This window comes from Lissotriton vulgaris, chromosome 11 (genome assembly GCF_964263255.1).
Source record: "Lissotriton vulgaris chromosome 11, aLisVul1.2, whole genome shotgun sequence".
Classification (NCBI taxonomy): Eukaryota; Metazoa; Chordata; class Amphibia; order Caudata; family Salamandridae; genus Lissotriton; species Lissotriton vulgaris.
Window position 1 is genome coordinate 242,147,390 of NC_141699.1, and position 20,874 is coordinate 242,168,263.

Sequence of the window (20,874 nt, forward strand, 5' to 3'; positions counted from 1 at the left end):
TGGAAGTGGTTCTCTTTGGTTCATTCTCTATTTACAAACAAGCACAGAGTCGCAATACTCTGTTTAGTCTTTGCAGATAGTGAAAAATCGTTAAAAAAACAAAAGGAATCAAGCAAAATCAGTAGGCCACTAATGGGATCTCTTTTTGACCTCGCTAAAATAGAAACATTATGAACAACCCCTCATGACAAATACGAAACTAGTGAGAGGAACTGAGCTCGACACCATGATGGCTGCAAGACAGCTCGGCTCCGCCGCCCACCCCACCCAAAATAACGACAAACACTATGCAAATATTATAAATATATACAACACACCAGCAAAGTAGCAGGCTAAAATGTTTTATTAAATAACTATTTACATGGCAGCCTGCTGCAACATCGATCCAAACAAGCCTTTGTATTTTGGGCTCAAAATAAACCATCAATAGTAAGATTTTCATAGGTCAGTGTAGGTTCATGGTTTTCCATCCACAGACTAAAAGCCTGGAGTGGGAGTGAAAGAACAATAACTAGGTAAGAAGGAAGGCAGAGGTTGTGGGAAGGACTCTGGATATGGTATGTTGCTTGGTCCCTGAGCTGCTTCGATGTCACTGCCTTGCACAAATGTCATAAGTCCTGGATGTTGGGTGCCATAGTTAAGGGTTCCGAGCAACGCTTGTAACACTGTCTGAAGCTTATTTGCACCTGCTACAGCTTCACTATTCTCAAAGTAAATAGGGGCTGTTTGTGGACCTGACTGCATTGGAAAACAATGTGATGCGGTGCCTCCCTGAACCACTTGACGGAGGCCCCCGAGATAATTGCGCCTGCTCCACACCTTGTCCCACAATCCGTTTGACCTGAAGAGAAGTCCTGCGGTGCCCTGGTCCGACCATCACATATACCTGCGCCAGGAGATGGCGTGGGGTGCAGTAGAAGGGAGAGGCAGCGCAAACGAGCCTCCCCCACCTCCCCAGGTGGAGGTTTCGCATCTACATCTCCGCGCTTCACTCGACCAGCTGACTTGCGCCCGTTCTTGCGACACAGTGCCTCGCTCGGCCAGCTGAATTGTGCCTGCTCTTGCTATTACAACGTCTCACCGGCCATCCAACAGAATTGCACCCAATCTTGCGGTACAGTGACAGGCGGCTGCTACGGAGCTCACAAAATGGCGGTCGGCTCCACAGACTTGGGCCTGGCCTGCAAAGATGGCTCTGGGCAACCGTGGAACTCGGACGCTTGACTGCTAGGGCATGGGCCCCAATCCCAAAAGAGTCCCCTCAGCCTTGAAGATTCTACAACAGTCACCGGGACCCCCGACTCCCGTAGACTTCCGGTGGGGAGCGACTGCCATGATTGCTCGCGGAATGGCCACAACGTAGCCACGAGATGGTGGTGCTCTCATGCTGATGCCAGCTTCAGTCTGAAACATCCAGAAACACTGTAGACTACCAATTCGATCAGTTCCGGTGGAGCCCCAACGTGACCCGGTAGAGAAGAACTTGCCCTCCCCTCTTTGACTGATGGTTCTTGTTGCCTGTCCCTTCTCTTGTCATTTAACAGAACTTTTTGGACTGCTGCAAGGGGTTGTATTCCGACCGCTGGTTGGTGGAGACATTTTGACTATATTCTGGACCTGCGTTGTCGCGTAATGCGTCATATGATGCGCTGCGTTAGCGCACCCGGAAGTGCTCCGGTGCGCGAGGCGCAACTTCCCGGAAACGATCCAGAGCGCGGCGCGCAGCGCGTAACGTAAGCATAACAGGTCATGTGACTTGTTGATAAAACTTTTCATTGGCTCATTTTACTTTTGTTATTCTAATGATGAAAGGCTTGGTCATATGACCTAAAAATAACACTTTTCATTGCTTTCGAACATTTTTTTTGCCCAAATGATGAAAGCCCCACCTTTTTTTTTCTCGCTCTGACTTGTAAAGCAAAGGACCCAGATGCATTTACAGTTTATCACTAACAATGTTCCAGGCTAATGTATTTTCCCGGGAAAATTACAACTGTCCTGCAAGTAAAATATTCCTTTTTCGAGAAAAAGGGCGTTTCTTCGTCCCATGAGGGAGCCGTTGAGCAAAAGAGGCTCGGCCTGCTGTCTTAGTCGCTGATAGGCATGAATATCGGATTCTTATCGATCACTTTATGTTGCAGGAGTGGAAAACACAACAGCCCTTGACCATTTATCTTTACTGCGTTCCTGCGTATTATACCTTTTAACCGTCATGTAATCGGGCTGCTTTATTTCACTTGCCTTTTACTCATTTGAAAACAGTGGCTATTATTCAAAACTATACCAAAAAAGGTACTACTACCATGTTTTGTTTTAAAAACCTTTATTGTGAAAATGTCAGTATACAAATACGGGCCTATAACCACGTGGGCCGGCCACGGGGCAAACTGGAATCATATATGATGAGGGGACATTTACACTGTAGAAGAACGTAACGAGCGGGCCATTAGGTTGCAAGAACTAAGGTGTCTAACAGTTGCGGAATCGGTGGATGAACATTTTATAATTAAAGTACGACAGGGCCAGTTACAATAAAATTATCTAGATATACATTTGCGGGCAAGTATCATGGGTGACGTTAATTCAAACTTTCAATAGTACAGTAATCAATAACACATCAGAACTTAATATCAATAGGGATGTCCAAATGTTCAATCAATTCTCGTCCCCGCCCGCCATGTGCTTCAAAACTGCATACGTATCTCGTGATATCAAGGTTGGGCAACCAGTACACAACAAGGAGTTACGAGTCCCATTTATACCGGCGCCATTTTGTGCGAGGCCAGGCAGGTCCAGGATATAGTCAAAATGTCTCCACCAAACAGCGGTCGGACCGAATACCTTTCTGCAGTCCAAAAAGGTTCCGTTAAATGACAACAGAAGAAATAGGCAACAAGAACAATCAGTCAAAAGAGGGGACGCTTTCGTGAATGGGGCCCATGCCCTAGCAGGCAAGCGTCCGAGTTCCAAGGTGTCCCAGGGCCATTTTAGTGGACCAGGCCCAAATCCAAAGAGCTAGCCACCATTTTGAGAGTCCTGTTGCAGCCGGCTATCGCTGCACCACAAGAGTAACCGCAATTCAGCTAGATGGCGGGTGAGTCACTGTACCGCAAGAGCGGGCGGAACTCAGCTGGATGGGGGGTGAGGCACTGTGCCGCAAGAGCGGGCGGAACTCAGCTGGAAGGCGAGTGAAATGCTAAGAGGCGCCCCACTGCACATTAGGTGCCTCCACCTGGGGAGGCGGGAGAGGCCCGTTTAAGCCGTCTCCCCCGCCCCCCCCCCCCGGGCACCCCACGCCATCTTTCGGCGCAGCATTGTAGGATGGCCACACCAGTGAAACTTGCTGGACACCACCTCGGTGCCATCCGGATCTCGGCGCGTTGTGCTGCCTTCGGCCTACTGTAGCAGCAAGTGCGGGCGCAACTCTGCTGGACGGCGAGTGAAACGATAAGGGGCGCCGCACTGCACATGAGGTGCCTCCACATGGGGAGGCGGGAGAGGCCCGTTTAAGCCGCCCCCCCCCCCCCGGGCACCCCACGCCGTCTTTCGGCGCAGCATTGTAGGATAGCCACACCAGTGCGGCAACTTTCTGGACACCACCTCGGTGCCATCCGGATCTCGACGCGTTGTGCTGCCTTCGGCCTACTGTAGCAGCAAGTGCGGCCGCAACTCTGCTGAACGGCGAGTGAAACATCAAAGGGCGCCGCACTGCACATGAGGTGCCTCCACCTGGGGAGGCGGGAGAGGGCCGTTTGCGCCGCCTCCCCCCCCCCACCCCCCGGGCACCCCACGCCGTCCTTTGGCGCAGCATTGTAGGATAGCCACACCAGTGCGGCAACTTGCTGGACACCACCTCGGTGCCATCCGGATCTCGACGCGTTGTGCTGCCTTCGGCCTATTCGCACATCGGTCCGCTACTGACGCCGCCTCACAGGCCAACGGATTTTGAAGGCTTTTTATAGCCCAAAGCCGCATAACAGGTCATGTGACTTGTTTATAAAACTTTTCATTGGTTCATTTTACTTTTGGTTTCCTAATGATGAAATGCTTGATCATATGACCTAAAAATAACACTTTTCATTGGATTGAAACATTTTTTTTCCCCAAACGATGAAAGCCCCACCTTTTTTTTCTCACTCGGCAATCCAAAAAGGTTCCGTTAGATGACAACAGAGGGGACAGGCAACAAGAACCATCAGCCAAAAGAGGGGAGGGCAAGTTCTTCCCTACCGGGTCACATTGAGGCTCCACCGGAAGTCATCAAATTGATTGTCTACAGTGTTTCTGGATGTTTCAGACTGAAGCTGGCGTCAGGATGAGAGCACCACCATCTCGTAGCTCCGTCGTGGCCATTCTGCAAGCAATCATGGCAGCCGCGCCCCACCGGAAGCCTGCGGGAGTCGGGGGCCCCCAAGACTTTTGTAGAATCTTCAAGGCTGAGGGGAAGCTTTCGAGAATGGGGCCCAAGCCCTAGCAGACAAGCGTCCGAGTTCCAAGGTGTCCCAGGGCCATTTTAGTGGACCAGGCCCAAATCCGAAGAGCTGGCCGCCATTTTAAGAGTCCTGTGGCAGCCGCCTATCGCTGCACCGCAAGAGTGGGCGCAATTCAACTAGATGGTGAGCGAGACGCTGTAGCCGCAAGAGCGGGCGGTAAACAGCTGAATGGCAGATGAGGCACAGTGCAGCAAAAGCGGGCGGAAAACCGCTGAATGGCAACTGAAACGCTAAAGGGGCGCCCCATTACAGCAGACGAGCCTCCACCTGGGGAGGCCCGTTCACGCCGCCTTCCCCCCCCCCCCCCCCCCGGGGCGCCCCACGTCGTGTTTCGGCGCAGCATTATAGGATGCCAAGACCAGTGCGGCAAGTAAAGGACATCACCTGGGTGCCGTCCAGATCTCTGCGCGTTGTGCTGCCTTCGAACTATTCGCACAACAGACCGCTACTGACGAGGCACAGTGCAGCAAAAGCGGGCGGAAAACCGCTGAATGGCAACTGAAACGCTAAAGGGGCGCCCCATTACAGCAGACGAGCCTCCACCTGGGGAGGCCCGTTCACGCCGCCTCCCCCCCCCCCCCCCGGGGCGCCCCACGCCGTTTTTCGGCGCAGCATTGTAGGATGCCAAGACCAGTGCGGCAAGTAAAGGACATCACCTGGGTGCCGTCCACATCTCAGCGCGTTGTGCTGCCTTCGGACTATTCGCACAACAGACCGCTACTGACCATTGTTGCTGTGTTTCATTTTTTTTTTTTAACCTGTTTACTGTTTTTGGTGCTTTGTATATATTTATAAGTTATTAAAGTGTTATAATCCTACTACTTTGTTGGAGTGCTATATATTTTTAATGTGACACATAATTGTGAAGACTTTGATGTACAAAAAGGCATCCCTGGAATCTTTCGCTTCAGGCTCGGTCCCACACACCCTCACAGTGAGAATCCCCTCCCCAATCACAATACAGGATCGTTATCAGATAGTAGGAACTCGTATGGTGTGACGGATCTCATGGGGTGGGGGCCTTGATCTACTGTTACTCCTTTGAAGAGGGGTGATTCTTTACAGTTGAGGCCATAAACTACATCCGCAGGGCTAGGTGATAGCCTAGGACCGGCCTGGACAATCAGACACAAAGGAAGAGGAGTGTCAGAGGGTGCGGTAGTGAATAGGGTGAAAGGGAGGTGTCGGGCGGGCACAGGGTGTGATTCTCAGGGAAGAGCAGCGCAGATGGGGGGAGGTTTATGGCCCATGCATAAGAGAGAGAGCGGGGGTGACCAGTGCGTGGGGGAGATGCTTGCGAGGGTGGGGAGCCATGCTGAGGATCGGCGGCGTGCAGAGAGTGGGTCTGGTCAAGGCATCTAAAATGACTGCCGTGCACGACAAAAGTGTGGCATTGGAAAAAAAGCAAGATGGCGCAGACAATGTTTATCAATACGGATTAATTTATAACAATTATTTTTAACAATATATTTACTCGTAGTGTCAAAATGGCGGTCAACACTTCCTGATTTCCTTCTAATCGAACGTTAACAGACGTCACGATCGGCGGCGTGCAGAGAGTGGGTCTGGTCAAGGCATCTAAAATGGCTGCCGTGCACGACAAAAGTGTGGCATTGGAAAAAAAGCAAGATGGCGCAGACAATGTTTATCAATACGGATTAATTTATAACAATTATTTTTAACAATATATTTACTCGCAGTGTCAAAATGGCGGTCAACACTTCCTGATTTCCTTCGAATCGAACGTTAACAGACGTCACGCAGCAAAAAAAAAAAACGCTCACGCGCAGCCGCTGGAAGACAAGTATCAACATATATGAGCATCCTCAGCCACCCTCAGAAAACATAGGGGATCAGGATACGTCTCCCGTACCCCCTTATACCCATTTCTCACATTGTTTTTCCTCCATCTTGTAATTTAATTAAAACGAAACACAAAATGGCGAATTCCCGTTTCACATCCCGGTTCGCTACCCGGTTCGCGAACCGGAAAGCGTTTTACCGCAAAAAATCTAATTTTTTTTATTTGCCCCACGGGACCCTTTAATAACCCCAACATCATTCCTAGGGGGTCAAGAAGGGTCTACCTTGCCCCCTTTCATTAAATTCCCCCTTTGTTTTTCTCCTCTTCTGTTCTCTCTATCCTACCGAGAGACAAGATGGCGGCCGCTCCGGACTGTTTAGAATGTTGACAGACACCGGAGAGCCAATCAGCTTCGCTTCGCAAAGTTCCGTTACGCGAAAAGTTCGCGAACCGGAGCGCTATCCGGGACGCTGTCACAGATATATCTGTTTTTTAAAACGTTAATTTCTCAAAATCCACTGGAACACATATATTGAGACCCAGCAAAGGCACATCGGGCTAACAGTCCCTACAACTTTGCCAAGTTTCGTGCAAATCCATTCAGCCGTTTGAGCTAAAAGTGAGGCCAAATGCCCTTGGCCCCCCCTTGATGAAACCCCCCCAAATTTTCAGGGGCTGCTCAGAAACAAAATGTGCCATTTTCCTGAAAATTTCAGCCGATTCCGTCCACAAACGCCAAAGTTATTAGACATAGAATTTTCAAAAGTCCCGTAGAGAAAAAATCCTAACTATATATACCTACTGGCGACCGCCAGTAGGTAATATATATATATATATATATATATATATATATATATATATATATGTATTGGGTGTTTTGATTGGCGCTGTGGTTCCCGAGTTTACCTGGCTCAAAGGTGTGTGTTCTCTCTTTATAATAGTAGTATAGAGTATAGATAGCACTCAAATGGTAATTCACTTTATAGTATCCTCTCACTTTGCAGTCAGTGAAAGAAAAATAAACACCAATCCCATGTTAAAAGAATAAGCAGCAATTGTCAGAAGACATAGCCTGACCTTTGACCTCAGTCTTCAAAGCAACTGTAAATCTGCCAAGATAAACACAGAATTGAAAGGCATCTCTTTATTTCTTTATTGCTGGAACTTTCTGATCCCCCAAAAATCGTCTTGCAATGTTCGGGAAATGCTGCGTGAAACACCTTGTCTGGTCATTTCCTTGCAGCATTAAGCACTTTTGTAGCAAAAACATCCGAGAAGACAGTTTTAAGGGCTCAAATCCGCCCTGGTTTTGTGTGTACAACAGCTTCGGACTTCTGATTTGTCAGAATTGATTTGATATTTAATTAGCACGCACACTGACGCCCGTAAGCACTCCTCCTGTAAAAGGATAAGTTCTGGGGTCCTCTTCACCAGCCCTGTTGCCAAGCCCCCCAGTTAAGCACCACAATACTAATGAGCCAAGGCATTATTCTCTTTAGGGGAGCAGTCCCTCGCGCCAGCTGCTCGGGGTTAAGCTTTCTATAGGAATGCCGCAGGCTTCCAGTGCGTCTTTGCAAGCTCCTACTGCGGTGCTAAGGTTTAAGCACCTGTTGCAGAGATGTGAACGCAGCTCGAGTTCTGAGTCTCAAGCTCCAGAGGGGTCTATCAGCAGGTCATCCTTCTCAGTGCGACAACATGATGCGCACCACAGAACTCGGCAAGAACCAGCGCCTCGATCTTTCTTTCTTTCTTATTATTTCAACACTTCAGGACCTAAGAACAGCCTGGGGAGCGTGCAGGCCGATGCTGTACAATATTTGGTATTCCATGGGATTTCTGTTTTATTTTCCTGCTCTTCGCGCCGGCCGCCTCCGGGAGCCAATAACAAATCTGTACCTTTACCTTTCTCTTTGAGGTGTCGTGGCATGCATGCTCTAATACAGCTACCGCGTCACGATTTCGTAAGCCAAACATTGGCAATGCTTTCATTTTTCCTGCGTGGAAGGAAAGCTTTAGCTTAAAGCTTTGTGTCCGTTGAGCCTGCTTGCAGCCCTTCCTCCTTTTTAAACAGCCCATCCGGACTGGATTCTTTGCTTCACGGCTTGGCTCCTCCCTGCGCTCCCGATGTCAGCACGCACATCGCAGCCGGAGCTACTTCCAAGGGACTACTTTTTTTATGGTAAATTTTTTAAAGAACGTATATTTTTTGTTTGTTATATAGCTTATGTCCATCTGCTTACCCTGACGTTTCCTATGATGTATTGGGTGTTTTGATTGGTGCTGTGGTTCCTGAGTCTCCCTGGCTCAAAAGTGTGTGTTCTCTCTTTATAATAGTAGTATATATATATATATATATATATATATATATATATATATATATATATATATATATATATATATATATATATATATATATATATATATATATATATATATATTCACAGAAAAAACCATAGGTTATAGTGGATATATAGTTAGGAATTTGCATTTACAAAACCTTGAAAATTCAATGAAAAAACCATTGGTTTTAGGCCATATATAGTTAGGGATTTGCATTTACAAAACCTTATTTTACTCGCATAAAACCATTGAAATTCCATATATAGTTATAAGCGCTAACTATATATCGCGCACCCGCAATCCACTGCTGATGATGTCACATATTACATCATTCATGACATGGTTAGTGACATCACTGATGACATCACTGATGACATCTCAAATGACATCACTGATGACATCACTGATTACAACATCCAGTGACTGTATGTTTCTGTAAAGTTAAAATATGTTTTACATATTGAAGAATGAGTTGATATATAAGTGTCTGGATGAAGGATTTACTAGGTGCATGACTGACTGATTGAGTGAGTGATTAAATGTGTCTCACTGAGTGCATGGGTTAGTGACTAAACTGTTTTAATTTGTGCATCATTATATCTGTTGTTCTACAAACTGCTGCATATGTTGATCAATAGCTATATGAGTAACTGTATGGGTTGATTGGTTGTCCAAGTATTTGTATGGGAAACTGAGTGTGTGTGTATGGGTGGCTGGAAGGTGTGTGACTCTGTACATAGATGTGTGAGTAGTTGATTCACTATATGTATAGATTCAAAAGTGCATGTGCAAACAGCTGTATGGGCGGTTGACTGTGCATGAGTGTATTAGTGAGTGAATGGATATCTCAGTGCTACATGTCAAATTAAGTACATATGTAAAACACAGTACATGTGAGAGTTGACATCTATAAATAACTGTGCATAAGAGCCAGTGAATGTGTGAGTGGCTGTATGGATCATTGTGAACATGTATCAAAGATTGTATAAGAGAGTAAAGTAAATATGTGTTAGTATATGTTTGAATAAGTAAGGTGTGTATAACTGTATAGTTGAGAAAATGGAGGTGTGATTGATTTTTGGCATAACTGACTAGGTGTGTGAGTAACTCCATGGATGAGTGACAGTCTGTGACTGTCTGTTTACACTGATTGTATCTAAGGTTATATTAGAGTCTGAAGAGGTTCATGGTATTATCACATGAATGATATCATCAGTGATGTTATCAGTCATGTCAAATGAGATGTTTTCAGTGATGTCATCAGTGATGTCATTTGAGATGTCATCAGTGATGTCATCAGTGATGTCACTAACCATGTCATGAATGATGTAATATGTGACATCATCAGCAGTGGATTGCGGGTGCGCGATATATAGTTAGCGCTTATAACTATATATGGAATTTCAATGGTTTTATGCGAGTAAAATAAGGTTTTGTAAATGCAAATCCCTAACTATATATGGCCTAAAACCAATGGTTTTTTCATTGAATTTTCAAGGTTTTGTAAATGCAAATTCCTAACTATATATCCACTATAACCTATGGTTTTTTCTGTGAATTTCATTGGTTTTTTAATAGCAAATATGAAAAGCTTTAAAATGTCAAGTACGTGATAGATAAAAACATTTTCGTATTTATGCACGCTGATGTGCTTTGAACGCTGCCCCCCTCCCCTCTTTTCTCTTAGTAGTACTCTCTCTTTGCAGATAGTGAAGAGTAGTTAACGCAGGCCTTTACCCCCGTTGTAATCCGTCCTGCCTGCTTGTCTCTCCATTTGATTGATTATTATCCAAACATTTACTGTTTTACAATTGATTCTCTTTGGTTCATTCTCTATTTACAAACAAGCACAAAGTCGCAATACTCTGTTTAGTCTTTGCAGATCGTGAAAAATCGTGTAAAAAAATAAAAGTAATCGAGCAAAATCAGTAGGCCACTAATTGGATCTTTTTTTGACCTCGCTAAAATAGAAATATTATAAACAACCCTTCATGAGAAATACGAAAATAGTGAGATGAACTGAGCTCCACACCATGAGGGCTGCAAGACAGCTCGGCTCCGTCACCCACCCCGCCCAAAATAACGACAAACCCTATGCAAATATTAAAAATATAGACAACACACCAGCAAAGAAACAGGGTAGAACATTTTATTAAATAACTATTTACATAACTATTTTATACTTTTTATTGCCCGATCCGGCTAGCTCAATCGATCGAGCATGATGATGCTATGCAGACCAAAACTGGTTTTCAGTTTGTACATTTTTCTAGATTTTTCAATCCAAGGTTGGTTGACTTTGTAGAACGATGGCTTCAGATTTTCAACATACGGTGTGGTGGCGCGGACTGGGAGGGGGCGCTTCGCTCCTGCCCCCTCCCCAAGTAAGTTTTTCATACGTGAAAGTACGTTAATGGTTTTGGTCCCTGAGTTGCTTCAATGTCACTGCCATTCTCAAATGGCATAAGTTCTGGATGTTGGGTGCCATAGTTAAGAGTTCTGAGCAGTGCTTGTAACACTGTCTGAAGCTTATTTCCACCTACTGCAGCTTCACTATTCTCAAAGTAAGTGAGTGTCGTTTGCGGACCTGACTGCATTAGAAAACAATGTGATATGTTACCTTCCTAAACAGCTTGACGGAGGCCCCTGAGGGGCGGTGTGATGGCCATGGACTCCGAGAAGACGCTTGGCTCCGACACCCTCCCCAAGTCTTATAGCACTGGTGTAGCCTGAGATCGCCCCCGACATAAGCGGCCGGCTCCCGGGGTCCGGCGGAATTTTTTGCCTTTTGATGACTCTTCAATTCTGGACCTTGTCCCACAATCCGTTTGACCTGAAGACACGCTGTAGTGGGGCGCCCCTTTACCGTTTCAGTTGCCATTCCGCCCGCTTTTGCTACACTGTGCCTCTTCCGCCATTCTGCTGTTTACCGCCCGCTCTTGCGACTACAGCGTCTCGCTCATCATGTAGTTGAGTTGCTCCCGCTCTTGCGGTGCAGCGATAGGCGGCTGCCACAGGACTCTCAAAATGGCGGCCGGCTCTTCGGTTTTGGGCCTGGTCCACTAAAATGGCCCTGGGACACCTTTGAACTCGGACGCTTCCCTGATAGGGCTTGGGTCCCATTCTCGAAAGCATCCCCTCAGCCGTGAAGATTCTACAAAAGTCTTGGGGGCCTCCGACTCCAGCAGGCTTCTGGTGGGGAGCGGCTGCCATGATTGCTCGTGGAATGGCCACGACGGAGCTACGAGATGGTAGTGCTCTCATGCTGACGCCAGCTTTAGTCTGAAACATCCAGAAACACTTTAGACTACCAATTCGATCAGTTCCGGTAGCGCCCCAACATGACCCGGAAGAGAAGAACTTGCCCTCCCCTCTTTGACTGATGGTTCTTCTTGCCTGTCCCCTCTGTTGTCATTTAACAGAACTTTTTGGACTGCTGAAAGGGGTTGTGTTCCGAACGCTGGTTGGTGGAGACATTTTGACTATATTCTTGACCTACGTTGTCGCGTAATGCGTTATATGACACGCCGCGTTAGCGCACCCGGAAGTGATCCGAGGCGCGGCGCGCAGCGCGTAACGTAAGCATAACAGGTCATGTGACTTGTTAATAAAACTTTTCATTGGTTCATTTTACTTTTGTTATTTTAATGATGAAAAGCTTGGTCATATGACCTAAAAATTACGCTTTTTATTGTTTTCGAACATTATTTTTTTAAAAACATATATGTTATAATATTCCAGGCTAATGTACTTTCCCGGAAAATTTACAACTGTCCTGCAAGTAAAATATATTCCTTTTTCGAGAAAAAGGGCGTTTCTTCGTTCCATGACGGAGCCGTTGAGTAAAAGAGACTCGGCCTGCTGTCTTAGTCGCCGATACGCCTGATTATCAGATTCTTATCGATCACTTTATGTTGCAGAAATGAAAAACACAACTGCCCTTGACCATTTATCTTTACTGCGTTCCTACATATTATACCTATTATCCGTCATGTAATTGGACTGCTTTATTTCACTTGCCTTTTACTGATTCGAAAACAGTGACTAAAAGTAAAAACTTTACCAATGTAAATACTACTACCGTGTTTTGTTTTAAAAACCTTTATTGTGAAAATGTCAGTATACAAATACGGGCCTATAACCACGTGGGCCGGCCACGGAGCAAACTGAAATCGTATATGATGAGGAGACATTTACACTGTAGAGGAACGTAACGAGCGGGCCAATAGGTTGCAAGAACAAAGGTGTCTAACAGTTGCGGAATCGGTGAACGTACATTTTGTAATTAAAATACGACAGGGCCACTTACAATAACATTTTCTAGATATACATTTGCGGGCAAGGAGTTACGAGTCCCATTTATACCTGCGCCATTTTGGGCGAGGCCGGGCAGGTCCAAGATATAGTCAAAATGTCTCCACCAACCATCGGCCAGACCAGAACCCCTTTCGGCCCTTTATGCTACAAGATGGTGTCTTCCATTCAGAAAATATTGTTGGCAGCATTTTGAAAGGAAACAGAAACAGCCGTTCTCCTAGTGAGTTTCACATTGTTACATTTAGGAAGAATGTTGAAGAGTAGTATGTGGAAAATCTGAAGCCATTTTTCTACAAACTCTCAATCAGACTTGGATAGAAAAAAAAATCCTGAAGAATGTACAAACTGAAAACCAATTTTTGTTTGTATAGCATCAACAGCAACGCTTGAGTCAGCTTTGTGTCAAGCCGCCATTTTCATTCAATCAATAGCGTCCCCCTGCACACATTCAGGGACCTGGTCGTGTCTTCAGAGGAAACGGATTGTAGGAAAAGAAGCAGAAAGGAAAAGGAAAAAAGTTCCGCCGGACCTCGGGAGCCGGCCGCCTATGTCATGTGCGACCTTTGGCCACACCAGGGCAATAGTGAAGCTGCAGCAGGTGCACATAAGCTTCAGACAGTCTTACAAGCACTGCTCAGAAATCTCAACTGAGGCACTCAACATCCAGGACTTGCCATTCGGATCTTGGCGCCTTGTGCTGGTTCCAACCTATTCACACATCGGTCCACTACTGACATCACCTCATAAGCCAACGGGGCACCCCACGCCGACTTTCGGCGCAGCATTGTAGGATGGCCACACCAGTGCGGCAACTTGCTGGACACCACCTCGGTGCCATCCGGATCTCGGCGCGTTCGAGTCACTGTGCCGGAAGAGTGACCGGAACTCAGCTGAACACGCCGTCTTTCGGCGCAGCATTGTAGGATGGCCACACCAGTGCGGCAATTTGCTGGACACCACCTCGGTGCCATCCGGATCTCGGCGCGTTCGAGTCACTGTACCGCAAGAGTGACCGCAACTCAGCTGGACACGCCGTCTTTCGGCGCAGCATTGTAGGATAGCCACACCAGTGCAGCAACTTGCTGGACACTAACTCGGTGCCATCCGGATCTCGGCGCGTTGTGCTGCCTTCGGCCTATTCGCACATCGGTCCGCTACTGACGCCGCCTCACGTGCCAACGGATTTTCTACGCTTTTTGTAGCCCTATGCCGCATAACAGGTCATGTGACTTGTTTATAAAACTTTTCATTGGATCATTTTACTTTTGGTTTCCTAAAGATGGAAGGCTTGGTCATATGACCTAAAAATAGCACTTTTCATTGGTTTAGAACATTTTTTTTTCCCAAACGATGAAAGCCCCACCTGGTTTCTGGATCATTCAGACTGAAGCTGGCGTCAGCATGAGAGCACCACCATCTCGTGGCTCCGTCATGGTCATTCCGCAAGCAATCATGGCAGCCGCTCCCCACCGGAAGCCTGCGGGAGTCGGGGGCCCCCAAGACTTTTGTAGAATCTTCACGGCTGAGGGGACGCTTTTCGAGAATGGAGCCCAAGCCCTAGCAGGCAAGCGTCCGAGTTCCAAGGTGTCCCAGGGCCATTTCAGTGGACCAGGCCCAAAACCGAAGAGCCGTCCGCCATTTTAAGAGTCATGTGGCAGGCGCCTAACGCTGCACTGCAAGAGTGGGAGCAACTCAACAACATGGTGAGCGAGACGCTGTAGCCGCAAGAGCGGGCACAACTCAGCTGAATGGCCGCCACCTGGGGAGGCCTGTTCACGCCGCCTCCCCCACGCCCCCCCCCCCCGGGCCGCCGCACGCAAATTTTCGGAGCAGCATTGTAGGATACCAAAACCAGTGCGGCAGTTTACTGGACATCACCTGGGTGCCATCAACATCTCAGCGCGTTCTGCTGCCTTGGGACTATTCGCACAACAGACCGCTACTGACGAGGCCTCCCCCCGCCCCACCCGGGACGCCCCACGCCAATTTTCGGAGCAGCATTGTAGGATCCCAAAACCAGTGCGGCACCCAGGCGACATCACCTGGGTGCCGTCCAGAACTCTGCACGTTGTGCTGCCTTGGGACTATTCGCACAAAAGACAGCTTCTGACCATTGTTGCTTTTTTGGGTGAAAAATGTTTAAATGTTTTTACAGTTTTTGTTCCGTTCATTATAGTTAAATGTTAATAAAGTTTTAAAATCTAACTTTGTTGGAGTGCTATATATCTTTAAAAAATCGAGTGAATGGGGCCTTGAATCGGGTTATTGTCATGTGTGGGCTTTGCAAGTGTACTGCTACAAGATCGGACATTTCAAACTCAAATGCACGTTCTTTTTCTTACCTTTCCGAAGCATGGAGCGCAATAGCAGGCAGAGAAAGGGTGATGCACGTGTTGAACACTGCCTGGCCTGGCAAGTTGCTGGCAGTGCCCCCCCCCGCCCGCTCCTGAAAGAGGGCACACACACACCGCCGCCCCGAGTACTTCACAAATCTTTAAAAGACCATGCGCTTGTTCATGAGGCTTAAATGGTTTATCACCCCTTCTAGAACCCCTGCATCGACCCTCTGACGTTTCCTGGAAGAATTAGCACGTAACACAATACCAAGCCCTGTCAGCTGAAACCCCCGAGAAATCATGGGGCATATTATCAAGGGGGGTTATTTCCGCTTTTTGGGCTTTAAAAGCCAAAAAAAAAAGAGATAAAATTATCTCCCTATTACCAAGCTGTCGCTAACACCAGTTAGTGACAGCTAAAAGGTGATAGCGACCATCTTGGGCCCCGCTTTGCATATCAGTGATATTTATCACTAATGACATGCAAAGTGGGCGTGCCAAGATTTTAGCGACTGGAAACAGTCCCTAACCATCGCTATCTCCTATTACCAACTTTTGGAGATATTCGCGCTAAGCGCGAATATCTCCAAAACCTAACACCTGCCCTGAGCAGTTTTAGCCATGTTATCCAATGGGAAGTGGATAACATGGCTAAGAGCATTTGCTGGATAATGCATGAATATCGCTGACTTTTCAACGATATTCATGCATTGCGGCCGTTTTTTATCGCATTTGCGATGAACCTTGCTAATAGCAAGGTTTATATGCGATAAAATTCGCCGATGTGCGGCGATAATTTTTGTCTCTAAACAAGTTAGAGACAAAAATTATCGCTAGTTGTTGGTAATATGCCCCCGGGTTTTGGCTTGCAGGAATCGGGAGGCGGGAGACTAGCACTGAAATCAGTAGTCTCACGCCTGAATCGGGAGGGTTGGCATGTCTGGAAACTCTACAGCTGGGGCCATAAACTACATCCGCAGGGCTAGGTGATAGCCTAGGTCCGGCCTGGACAATCGGACACAGAGGAAGAGGAGTGTCAGAGGGTGCGGTAGTGAATAGGGTGAAAGGGAGGTGTCGGGCGGGCACAGGGTGTGATTCTCAGAGAAGAGCAGCGCAGATGGGGGGAAGTATATGGCCCATGCATGAGAGAAACAGCGGGGGTGACCAGTGCGTGGGGGAGATGCTTGCGAGGGTGGGGAGCCATGCTGAGGATCGGCGGCGTGCAGAGAGTGGCCCTGGTCAAGGCATCTAAAATGGCTGCCGTGCACGACAAAATTGTGGCATTGGACAAAAACGCAAGATGGTGCAGACAATGTTTATCAATAAGGATTCATTTATAACAAAATATTTACTCGCAGTGACAAAATGGTGGTCAACACTTCCTGATTTCCATCGAATCGAACGTTAACAAACGTCACGCAGCAAAAAAAAAAAAAAAAAAGCTCACGCACAGAGCAGTTTTTAGCCATGTTATCCAATGGAAGGTGGATAACATGGCTAAGAGCATTTGCTGGATAATGCATGAATATCGCTGACTTTTCAGCGATATTCATGCATTGTGGCCGATGTGCGGCGATAATTTTTGTCTCTAAACAATTAAAACGAAGCACAAAATGGCGAATTCCCGTTTCGCTACCAGTTTGCGGCCCAGTTCGCGGCCCGTGAAGCGCTTCTACCGTGAAAAATCATTTTTTTTTTATTTTCCCCACGGGACCCTTTAATAACCCCAACAACAATCCTAGGGGGTCAAGAGGGGTATACCTTGCCCCCTTTCAATAAATTCCCCCTTCGTTTTTCACCTCTTCTTCTCTCTCGATCCTACTGAGAGATAAGATGGCGGCCGCTCCGGACTGTTTAGAATGTTGACAGACACCGGAGAGCCAATCAGCTTTCTGTTATCCAATGGAAGGTGGATAACATGGCTAAGAGCATTTGCTGGATAATGCATGAATATCGCTGACTTTTCAGCGATATTCATGCATTGTGGCCGATGTGCGGCGATAATTTTTGTCTCTAAACAATTAAAACGAAGCACAAAATGGCGAATTCCCGTTTCGCTACCAGTTTGCGGCCCAGTTCGCGGCCCGTGAAGCGCTTCTACCGTGAAAAATCATTTTTTTTTATTTTCCCCACGGGACCCTTTAATAACCCCAACAACATTCCTAGGGGGTCAAGAGGGGTCTACCGTGCCCCCTTTCAATAAATTCCCCCTTCGTTTTTCACCTCTTCTTCTCTCTCGATCCTACCGAGAGATAAGATGGCGGCCGCTCCGGACTGTTTAGAATGTTGACAGACACCGGAGAGCCAATCAGCTTTCTGCGCGCAAAGTTCCGTTTCGCGAAAAGTAAGCGGACCGGATCGCTGCCCAGAGCGCTGTTACAGATATATATCTTGTTTTGAACGTTAATTTCTCAAAAACTACTGGAGCACATATATTGAGACCTAGCAAAGGCACATCGGGCTAACAGTCCCTACAATTTTGCCAAGTTTCGTGCAAATCCATTCAGCCGTTCGAGCTAAAAGTGAGTCCAACCGCCCTATGGAAAAATGAATGGGAAAAACGCGTTTTGGGACCCCCCTTTTTTCTCGGCCCCCTTGACGAAACCCCACCAAATTTTCAGGGGCTGCTCAGAAACAAAATGTGCCATTTTCCTGAAAATTTCAGCCGATTCCGTCCACAAACGCCAAAGTTATTAGACATAGAATTTTCAAAAATCCCATAAGGAAAAAATCCTAACTATATATATGTATATATATATATATATATATATATATATATATATATATATATATATATATATATATATATTTATATATATATATATATATATATATATATATATATATATATATATATATATATATATATATATATATATATATATAAACCAACCTCCGTCTCCTCCCGCAATCGCTCTCACTACGATTTCGCTGTGGAAACAGACACGGACCAAAACTTCAGATGCTGGTAAGATTTTATTCAGCTGTCGCCATAACGTTTCGGAACAAAGCCTTGATCACATGACAGCCAATATATAGTGTATATATATATATATTCTCTGAAAAAAACAAAGGTTAAAGTAACTTTGTAGTTAAGTGTGATGAGAAGATCTGTTCAATTTTTTCAAAAAGCTTCTAAATTTACTGACAAAACTAAAGGATAAAATGCTGTGATAATTTGGAGAATATGACATCATTCAAGATTCTTTTTTACGCATTCCTCTATAAACTAGTATGCAATTAGGCCTGAAAGTAAGTGCAAAATAGCTCAGAATATTAGGTAATATCAATAATGCCATCACAGAAACAACTTCAGGTGTAGCAAGCATGTATTATGTGCAACATTGACTCTTATACCATACATATGCCAAGTTCACCTTAACAATCAACCACAGATATGTGGGAAATCCTCATTACACACAGTGTTCAATATGTATGTGTAGGACTTGGCCATTTTTGGCTAAAGTCTGTAAACTTTTTTGCTTTCGCACCATACCTTTTTTAGGTCCCAGCCTGCGAAACACTGCACACATGCACAGTCGAGCTGCCAAGACTAATTGACATAGAGGGATTTTCACTAGTGAGGTTAAGCCCCGCCCCTTTTCCCCTCTTTTACATTAGCTGGCGTCACCGTTCATGCAAAACGGTGGCCTGCCATTGGAGAAGAGGTCCTAGTGACGTTCTTCTTTCTTTTTAAGCCCTGTCCTTTTCAGACTGGGTTCCTTGACTTACTGTTGAAGTAAAAAGCTTCTTATCTTCTTTATGGGTGCAGATGGCCGCATAAAGAAGACAAGGAACCTTTTACCACAGCAGGAAAGTCAGGGCACCTAGTCTAAAAGGGACGGGGCTAAAAGAGAAATATCTTTCATGATAATATAATCGCGATAATGCCAACATGAAAGAAATAGAAAAAAACATCTATTGCTTTCATTTTAGTATATTTGCGGCACCCGCGCTTTACTTATAACATTTTAAAAGTAAAGCGCGGGTGCCACAATTATATCAACATGAAAGAAATCAACAAAACATCTATTTCTTGAATTTTGGTATATTTGCAAGCCAGTAAAACACACACAGCACATTAAAAACAAATAAAACACACAGAAGTGGCAACCACTTAAAACTGCAACCCTCTCACAAGCTTGCCATGCTCTCTCCGAGCTTCCAATCCTGTGTGTGACTTCAGCCTTCCGCACACACAAACCAAGCAGTGTGAGCAAACACAATCATAATTGATTGTCCATGATTGATATGTTTGCCTTACTAGTAAAGTCCCTAGTAAAGTGCACAATGTGTGCCAGAGCTGGTAATGCAAATGCTACTAGTAGGCCTGCAGCATGAATTGTGCCACCGACACAAGTAGCCTTAAGAAGCGAACTCAGGCCTTCCGTTGCAGTGCCTGTGCTTGGTTTGTTAAACTGCCATGTGGTTCTCAAAAATGCACTCACTTGCCAGACTTTTCCCTTCCCTTTCTATGCACATCAGAGACCCCTATGGTAGATCCAGGGTACCCCTGGGTGTGGTGCAGTGCATGTGAAAGGTAAGACATGTACTAAGGTGTGTGCCATGTCCTGACAATGAAATAATCTCCATTTCGTTTTTTACTATTGAAAGGCCATCTTGCCCATAGAAGGCTGTGTAATATGACTTCCAGCCTATCGTCTCAAAGGCTTAATATGGAAAGGTAAAGTTAAGTATGCCTAAACTCACAGTGTAATAACACATCTTTCAATGAAGGTGGTTTTTGCATTGTGTGTTTATAAGCCACTCTTTTAGAAATGGCTTGGTTTGTGTGCTTTATCATTTCTGTGTGTCTCTGCCTGGCTGTGGATTGACTGTCTGTGTTTGAAAACAATAGGATCAGGGGAATGTCTTGACCCAGGGGAGGAGGTGAGACAGCAACAGGCTAGCCTGCATCTGGAGTGTAGGAGTAGCCCCTAGAGGTGACAAGGCCTGGGTTTCTGCTATACAACAATTGTCACATCTCCTGCTGAGTGATTGAAAATCCAGACCCCACTAATCAAATGAAGAAGGTGTCACTGGCAGGGAGGCACCCAGAACTGGTTGGAACAGGGGCCAATGCACCCTGTTCAAAAAGATTTCAAAGCCATTGAGTGGTTTAACTATGAGAGCTGAAGCCCCGGAACTTTAGAATGATGGCTTAATCAAGTGTGAACAAGATTGAAGCTGCTTCGTGGTCAAAAGGAACTTTGCCAAGGAAGAAACAACTGAAGAGACTGAAGGATAGGATAGACCCTTGCTGTGTGTTCCGGGGCTGGCCTGAAGTTTGCTGTTTTAACCAAGAAAAGGATTAATGGACTTTGCTGTGTGCTTTGTCCCCCTGCTTGAAAGGACACTGCTGTGTTGTGGCTGAAGTAACGTATCCCCAAGCACTTGAAGGTGAGCTGGCTCCCTGTTGCGGAAACACAGAAACACAAAAGTATCCATGAAAGTCTCAGTGGCGCTGTGTGTGCCTGCGTGTTGCAGCCTGAGAGACCCTGGTAAGGTGTGCCCTGTGATTGTGGGTACTTACAAGCAAGGACCAGCGATGCGGTGTGCCTGTACCTTTTGCAGCCTGAACCCC